The sequence below is a fragment of the Nannospalax galili genome, unplaced genomic scaffold (genome assembly GCF_000622305.1).
Source record: "Nannospalax galili isolate Female #2095 unplaced genomic scaffold, S.galili_v1.0 scaffold659, whole genome shotgun sequence".
Classification (NCBI taxonomy): domain Eukaryota; kingdom Metazoa; phylum Chordata; class Mammalia; order Rodentia; family Spalacidae; genus Nannospalax; species Nannospalax galili.
Window position 1 is genome coordinate 167,257 of NW_008343204.1, and position 8,663 is coordinate 175,919.

The window sequence follows — 8,663 nt, forward strand, 5'->3', positions numbered from 1 at the left end:
AGTAGTAGTAAAGTTTCCCCAGGACTGATGACTTCCTGAGCCATGGCTATAGACATGTTTGCAGTAGCATGCCTAAATTTTCACCTAAGGAGTAGGCCTCAAATCCAAGGGGAGAGCTACTGCTTATGCCATAATAGTTGTACCAGTGGCACACCTTGCCAGACACTTTGGTATTATGGCATCCATCATCCTGTTCTGGGTAGATCATTGATATCTTTACTTCCCAGAATCCTGTATAGTACATTTTTCCCTGGCATTCCAAAAAGTAAAAAGAGGGGAACTTCAAAGAAAACACCTATTATTGAAAATACACTTTGTCCTCTGACTAATTCTGCCTTACACCCAGAGCTTTTCTTCATAGTTTCAAACAGTATAAGAGACTAGTGGTGGTAAGTAGTATACCTGACTTCTGGGGGCTGGATATGGGTGCTCTTAATTCATGCTTTTCCTGCTCTACATCTCCAGGCCTGTTTTTAAAGAATAGTCTTGTTGGAGTATGTTAGTTTGCTTTATAGGACACAAGATGGCCCCCCAACTCCAGGGAACCAACTGTCCCTCCCTCACAGGGCTGATCACATGATTTATAGGACTACTAGTCCCGATCAGTAAAATGAAACTGGAAACTTAAACCTAAGCTGTCTGCCCATGTATAACCTGCTCATTGTACTCTCTCCTGAATGATCATTGTACTCCCTCCTAACTGACTTAAAAATCCTTTATAAGCTTGCTATTTCCTCAATAAAGTAGATCTGTATCTCTGAACCTGGTCTCCTGTGTCTAAATGCGGCTTTGCTGTCACAGTCTCCTCACCAGCCCTGAGGTCCAGGATCAGGCAGCGGGGACAGCGACCACAAAGGCGGCCTGAATGGACACCCCCAGCTGGCTCCAATGTGGGGCCTTTGAGGACTTGGTCTTCAGTTTGTCGTGTCACTCCTGTCTTTGCTGATCATCTCCTTAAATGACTCCTGAGTTCCTCTGGGTACGTCTTGCAGGGTGAGTATGGGCCCTGCGCCGCAGCATTAGTTTCTCTCCTCAGGAGCAGGTGAATTAAGGTACCAGAAAATGATGTAGCCAAAGTGCTAGATAAAGTTTTGGCTTGCTGCTGGGATCCTGAAAAATGGGCTTGTGTGTTATTCTTAGCTAGAAAGAAAGAGGTCAATGAAGGACGCCCACAGTCTGGGATGATCTACACCACTGTAACTTCCTTTCTGGCCTCTCTGCGGGGAGTTCCCCCAAATGCCCCTGAACAAGATCATCTTATTTTAAAGGAGATAGAGAAACAAATTCAACAGCAAGATGCTGTGGAAGGTTCACCCCGAGCGCTCCCAGTCAAAGTGAAACTAGCACAGCCTTGATCTGACAAAAAGGCAATGTCTAATGCTGAGGATTCAGAAGATGAGAGACTAGGGTCTGAAGGTTCCCTTAGTAAAAAGCAGGAAGTCACACCATCCTCTGCTCCACTGTTACAGTGCATTAGCCATCTGCCTCCATCCCATGCCGGCTGTGGGGGAGCCCCTCCCCTTTACCCCTCTCTGAGAGAGGAAGACTGGAAGCCTCTTACCCCACCCTCCTTTCTGTCTGGTTTGGAGGACAACACCTCGCAGTTCTTCCCTGTTAAATTTCTGAAATCCATATTCCCATGACATCTTAGAAAAATTGCACAAGGCGGCCTTGAGGATGGTATTCATTCCCCCTGGGTTAGTCAACTTTTAGATACAATCAGCCATGCGGCCAATACCCCCTATGATTGGCAGCACATTACCTGCACCTGTTTGCAGGGAAGTGACTTCTTCTTATGGAAGGCTGCTTATCAAGATGAGTGTGAACAACAAGCAGAGTGCAATAGATGTGCCAATGTTCAAAATATAGGGTTTGATGCCCTAGTAGGGCATCCACCAATCACCCACATAAACTTCCCATGTAAAACTGCTTTATGTGAAACCTTTCTATTGTTCCGACTCTGTGCTCTCTGTGCTTTTCGAAGTATGCCGGCCTGCAGTGATACTAAATTAACCAGTTTGGTACAGAAACCAGGCAAGCCTTTCTCTGACTTTGTTGAGAGATGCCAACAGAATGTAGACAGAAAAATCAGTCATTAAGCTGCTGATGCTTTGCTTAAAGATCTTGTATATGAGGGCTGCTTCAATGAATGTTGCCTGGCAATAGGGCCTGTGTGTCATAAAGATATATCTGAATGGATTTTAGCCTGTCAGGACATGGGGACTGCTCAGGCTCATGCTACTGCCCTCACTGAGGCACTGGATGCTCACCAGCCCCAGACTGGTACAGAAAAGGACAGATACTGGATTTGTGGGGGACAAGGCCATTGGTCTTGCACCTGTCCCAACAAACTCATTAAAGAGGCTAAGAAACGTTAAGTTCCTCCTTCAAAGTTAAGTTCCATGGTGCCGTAAGTCTTTCTTTGGGTTAAAGAGTGCAGATCTATGGTGGACGTGGATAGTAACTCCTTACAAAAGGGGCCTTTAAGCAGCCAGTGGAGCACCTCTCAGCCCTGCCCCAAAGAGAGGAAATAGAGGCTCCCATCCCCCATGTCCAATGGACAGTCCCTATTGATCTACATAAGGCTAGAATGCAGCTTACCCTGGATGGACATAAATTGAAAGGCTTAACTGATACTGGAGCCAATGTCACAATAATTAGACAGGAAGAGGCATTGCTTCACTGGCAGTATAAGCCAGGACCTCCCATACAAGGGGTCGGAGACTTACAAAACACCCAACAGGTCCAATGCCCTGTGGTCTTGACTGATCCAGATGGCAACACCAGAACAATCAAGCCACTTTTAGCCACAGGACTTCCTCATTATCTGTGGGGGAGCGATATTCTTAGTAGCATTGACATTGTTCTGACCACTGATGACAAAGTCTTTTATGGTTAACCAGCACACAGGAAATGCACCCCATACTCACCCCCAATTCTAATGGTCACTGCCCTGTGGCCCAAACCACCACCTGTTAAATTGACCTGGAATATGAAAACTCCAATATGGGTGGGGCAGTGGCCTCTCCCTTCACATAAGGTAACCCAATTGGTTTTTTTGGTGCAAGTACAATTATCCTTGGGTCATACTGAGCCCTCTCTTAGCCCCCATAATTCTCCTATCTTTGTTATTCAAAAAAGGCAGGAAAATGGAGACTTTTACATGATTTAAGGGATATTAATGGTTACATGGATCCCGTGGGAACCCTATAACTGGGATTACCTCACCCAACTGCCATTCCTAAAGAATGTGCAATTATTAAAATAGATATTAAGAATTGTTTCTTCTCTATTCCTCTCCATAATAATGATAAGCCCTATTTTGCCTTTTCTGTGCCCACCACCAAACATAATATCCCATTCCAATGTTATCAATGGAAGGTCATTCCACAAGGCATGAAAAACAGCCCTACCATTTGCCAATATTATGTGGCCCATGCATGCAGACCTTTGCTGACTGAGGTGTATATCTTACATTACATGGATGACATTCTTATTGCCCATAAGGACGATAAGATCCTACAAGGAGCTGTTTAAAAACTTAAAACCAATCTCCGAGTGCTGGGCCTCACTATTGCTGCAGATAAAATTCAGTTACATGCCCCATTTACCTTTCTGGGCCATTCCATCCAAGATGTCACTGCCCTATAGCCCCTGCTCTTATTTTACCTGATAAGATCACCCTCTCTGAGACAGAAAGTCTCTATGGAAACACAAATTGGATATGGGGCTTTCTGCCCATGTCCACAGAAGAGCTTACACTTCTCTTTGACTTCTTGCAGGGCACTTATACAGCCTCCACCCCTTGCAAGGTCTCGCCTGAGGCTTGACATGCTAATACAATAATAAATATGCACTTGTCTCAAGCATTCGTTAATAGGATACAACCTGGTCAGCCTATCCAGGCTTTAGTCATCCCAACAAAAAACACCCCTATGGGAGCACTTTGGAAAGCCCAGGGACCGTTGATATGGGTCCACTCTTCTTGGAGTCAATTACATAAAATCACTCCTGTAATTGAGGCCTGAGCAATAATATCCCCAAAGCATGTTAAAACCTCCAGCCTTCTGTATGGCCACAACCCAGAGTCACTGGTCCTCCCTCTTCCACTCCCCATGCTCCAAGAACTGTTTCTTGACATCCCTGGCTTTCAGACTCTCCTACTAACTTATCAGGGAAAGACTCCTCCAAGGAATAAAACAGCTCCCCTTGTATTTATTTCCCCAGGCATTTCCAAAATGTAATCCCCTTCCTGAGGCTCCTCTAATCCTCACAGATTCTATCAAATATAAATTTTGTTGCATGGTCTTCCATGAGGGACAGCTTTCTTCACAAAAAAATCATTTCCTTTTAAGAATTGGTACAATTTGGAGAGCTGTCTGCTACATTACAAGTCTTCTAAGACTTCCTCACAACCCCATACAATATATTTTCTGACTGCCTATGTGATCCAAACTATACAAAATCTGGCATTTACAGCCTTCCGAACTCGCCATAACACCCTTGATCTGTTGCTCCCCTCTTTGCAATTGCTTCTTGAGCAGCACACCATCCCTTGGTACGTTCAACACCTGTGTTCTCATACCAATGTTCCAGGGCTTCTGGAAGAAGGTAATGCTATCATTGACAGACTAGTGATGAATGCTATCCTGGATCCTGCTCTCTTACAACAAGCCAGGGACTTACATGCCCGTTTCCATCTTTCTCCCCAAGCTATATATAGACTCCTACCCACTTTGCTGATCCAGAGCTGCAAAGATCTGGTCCTTGCATGCTCCTCATGTGGCCCCCTTGTGCCCCTGTGGCCATTACAACCTGCTGGAACTCTCCGCAGAGGCCTCGGTCCTAATAAGATTTGACAAATGGACATAACACACTTTTCCCCCTTTAGTAAACTAAAAGACATTCATCATATTATTGATGCTTACTCTGCTGCCCACTTTGCTTTGGCCTGCTCTGGCGAGACTTCCTCTCATGCCATAAAAACCATTAGATGCGCTATGGTCCTTTTAGGAGTTCCCTTACAATTAAAAACTGATAATGGCCCTTGCTACATGGCTTTTTGCCACTTCTGCACTGACTGGAATATTCAACACATCACTGACATCCCCTTTAATCCTCAGGGCCAAGAAATCATTGAACGCTCCCATCAAATGCTCATTAAAAAAACACAGAAAACAGGTGGAGATAATGGCAAAGGCCTCCACTACAAGGATCCTAATTTTGTTATACAACAAGCTCTACTTGCCTTAAGTTTTATAAAATTTGACTCCAATGGCTTCCCACCAGCAATAAAGCATTGGAGGGCATTCACTTAGCCCACTCCTGCCCCCATGGTGACATGGAAGGACCCTCTCACAAGTGGATGGAAAGGTCCACACCGATTATTAACACAAGGGTGAGGCTATGCTTGTGTCTTTTCAGATAATGTTCCAGCCCCCATTTGGATCCCAGCCCAGAACATCAAAATTGTCTGTGAAGGAAAACCTCCCTCCACAACCACCAACCCCAGAGATGGCAGCCCTGACCCTGAAGGAAGCATTGTACCTCTCAACCATTGAGAGACCGATCTCAGAGACCATGAAAGCCACCAACCTGGGGAGACCTCAAACATGTCTCTCCACAAACAGAGTCATTATCTAAGCTAAGTCCTCAATCCAGAGGAAAACCTTTGTCTGTGTTCCTTATTATGTGTGCCATCATTACTGCTAACTCCTGATTTTTGAACCCTGCATTGTTAAGAGTCTTGATAATTTTGTTAAAACTCATATTTCTCTGGTTCAGTTAGCTGTTGCACCACCTCCAGATCTTGCCACGCATGTCTCTGCAAACAAGGGCCCGCTGTTCCTTGCCCTTACCCACCTATAATAACAGAGATATGAAAAATAGGCTTGAGCATAGGTGTAAAATCTTACGGAACAACCATACAATGGACCTGAGACAATAGCCTGATTGCCAGAGCCACAGGAAACACCTTGAGATATATACTCCTGTTGGCAGACTCTGAGACTGATGCCTAGAACTTGCTACTCCCTAATCCCCATTGTTACCACGATCTTAGAGAGGGAACAGACCAGGGTAAAGAACCAAAACTGGTATGAGTCACTATTCCAATCTTCTCCTTGACTCACAATACTCCTCTCTGCCTTAAATGGGCCTCTGGTCTTGCTCCTTCTGGCCTTAAATTGTGGCCCAATTCTTTAAAAAGCCTTACTTAACTTTATTAGAGACCAGCTTGCTGCGATTCAACTCATGATGGCACTACCTTGCTTCTTACCCCTTACCCCCAGTCATGCCCAGACCCAGGTTTAAAAAGAATAAAAATCATCATCACAGCCATACAATAGGCCTAAAACAACTTGGGTTGTCCTACTGGGAGCATTTCTGGGAACTACCTTGGCTCAGACAATGTGGATGTTGATCTTAGGGAGTCCTGAAAATATATTTCAAGGCCCTGGCTCAGATGAGATGATGCCAACAGGCTTGTCCATTCAGGTCTTGTGAGGACACTCCAAAATAGTCTAGCCATTGCCCCAAATTCCTTCATCCAATAGAAGCACCAGCCTTGCCACGGCCCCAGTTTGGACCCCCAGTTTGGACCTCAAAGTAGCCCATCTTTTAAACAAAAATGGGGAAATGTTGGAGTATGTTAGTTTGCTTTTTTAGGACACAAGATGACCCCCAAACCCCAGGGAACCAACTACCCCTCCCTCACAGGGCTGGTCACATGATTTACAGGAATACTAGTCTGGATCAGTAAAATAAAACTGGAAACCAAAACCTAAGCTGTCGGCCATGTATGACCTGCTCATTGTACTCTCTCCTGAATGACTTAAAAACCCTATATAAACTCACTATTTCTTCAATAAAGTAGATGTGTGTCTCTGAACCCAGTCTCCTGTGTCTGAATGTGGCTCTGCTAACACAGACTCCTCACCAGTCCTGGGTCTGGGATCGGACAGCAGGGCAGAGACCTTAAATGCGGCCCAAACAGATGGCCCCAAGTCTTTTCCTTCTCCAAACTCCTTTGCTCCATGCTTAAGGTCTGCTTTCTTCTGCATCATCATGATGCTTTATAACTCATTTTCCAGTTGAAATAACATAGGTAGGATAAAGAGAGTAAGAAGTCTGTTATTATCCTTTTCCAAGTTTTCCAATGCACCGCATTCCTTACATTATAGGTAGTTAGTCCATGATAGCATGTAGTAAATGTTAATGTGTTTTTTTTCTAATCCATACCAGTATACTGATAACATTTGTTAAAACAACCCCAAATGCTATCATAATTTCCTCTTAATAAAAATATGACAAATCATGCATTTGGATAAAATGCCAAATCAATATTTGGGGGGATTTAAAATTGAATGAATGGAGGAATAACAATTTTGTTAGCTCAGTTGGCCTTCAACAAATAATAAGCATAAGAATTCCAACTTCTTTCTCAAAGGCCACAGAAAAGTAAGTTATTTCAAGTAACAACTCAATCTGAGTTAGAGCCAATGACCTAGAGAAACATATTTATCTTCTAACATTTATAATACACTGATCCATAAAACTTTCACAAGTTACTATAAATTCTCCTATTCAATGGCCAATTATTGACACCATTGTCTTCTTACATTTTCTTTGTAATAGGCCTGTTTTCCAGTCTAACAGTGATAATTTATTGAACTCTGGTTATGTGTATATCTTGCATTTTACAGGTATCAAGTGCTATTTTATTGCTTTATTAGAACTACACTTAAGAAAAAAAAAATGTCCCACTTTACGCACAGGAATACACCGAACAGAATGAGACTGAATACTGTTACCATGGCTTTACAAAGCTCAGAGGAAGAGGAGATTTGGCTCTGCTGTGGGTCTCAGTTTTCCACACTTGTCTTGGTTCATTCATACTTTGGAAATTCTTGACACTCTTCAAGTTTCAACTGAATACCTAGATGTATACTTGCTACAGTTCCCTGGGTATCCATGATGAATCTGTGTGTCCCCTCAGCTCCCAGTGTAGGCAAAGGAGTGCTGAATATATTTCAACTAGGACTCTATAAAAATGTGTGTTTGGCTTTGGCAAATAGAAGAATCAGTCTGACTTGTTGGAAAGAGAGAAGAGTGGGTATTAAAAAAAAAGAAGGAAATAGAGAAAGAACTGAAGAGAAAACATAGAAAACTAGCTCCTGATCTTCTTGCCCGAAACCAGCACGCTACCCTGGTAAGCCAGACCCCACCCACTGGGCTTGATTCCCTGCACTCTGACCAGTTACATTCTTTTTCCCCACGCTGTCCCCATTTCAGCCTTGGGCCTAGGCCTGCTCCTGTTCTTCCCACCTCAGACCTCTGGACTAGCCTCCTGAATCAGACCCAACCCACTATGTCTTGATTCTCTTTCACCCAGACTAGTTACATTCTTCTGCTAAAGGCCCTACACCTACTCTGATTAGCTAGTTAGACCCTCCCAATGTTGTCCTCCACCTTAACCTTGGCCCCATGTCCTCAACTCAAAGAACTCAAAAAGTTATGAATAGTTTCCTTACTCCTCATCAAAGCTCAAGAAAATACAAATATATACCTGAATGAAATGACAAAAACAATTCAGGACTTGAAAAATGAATTCACAAAAAAGAGAAATATTGAAGAAAACTCAAGCTGAAATGAAGATGAAATTG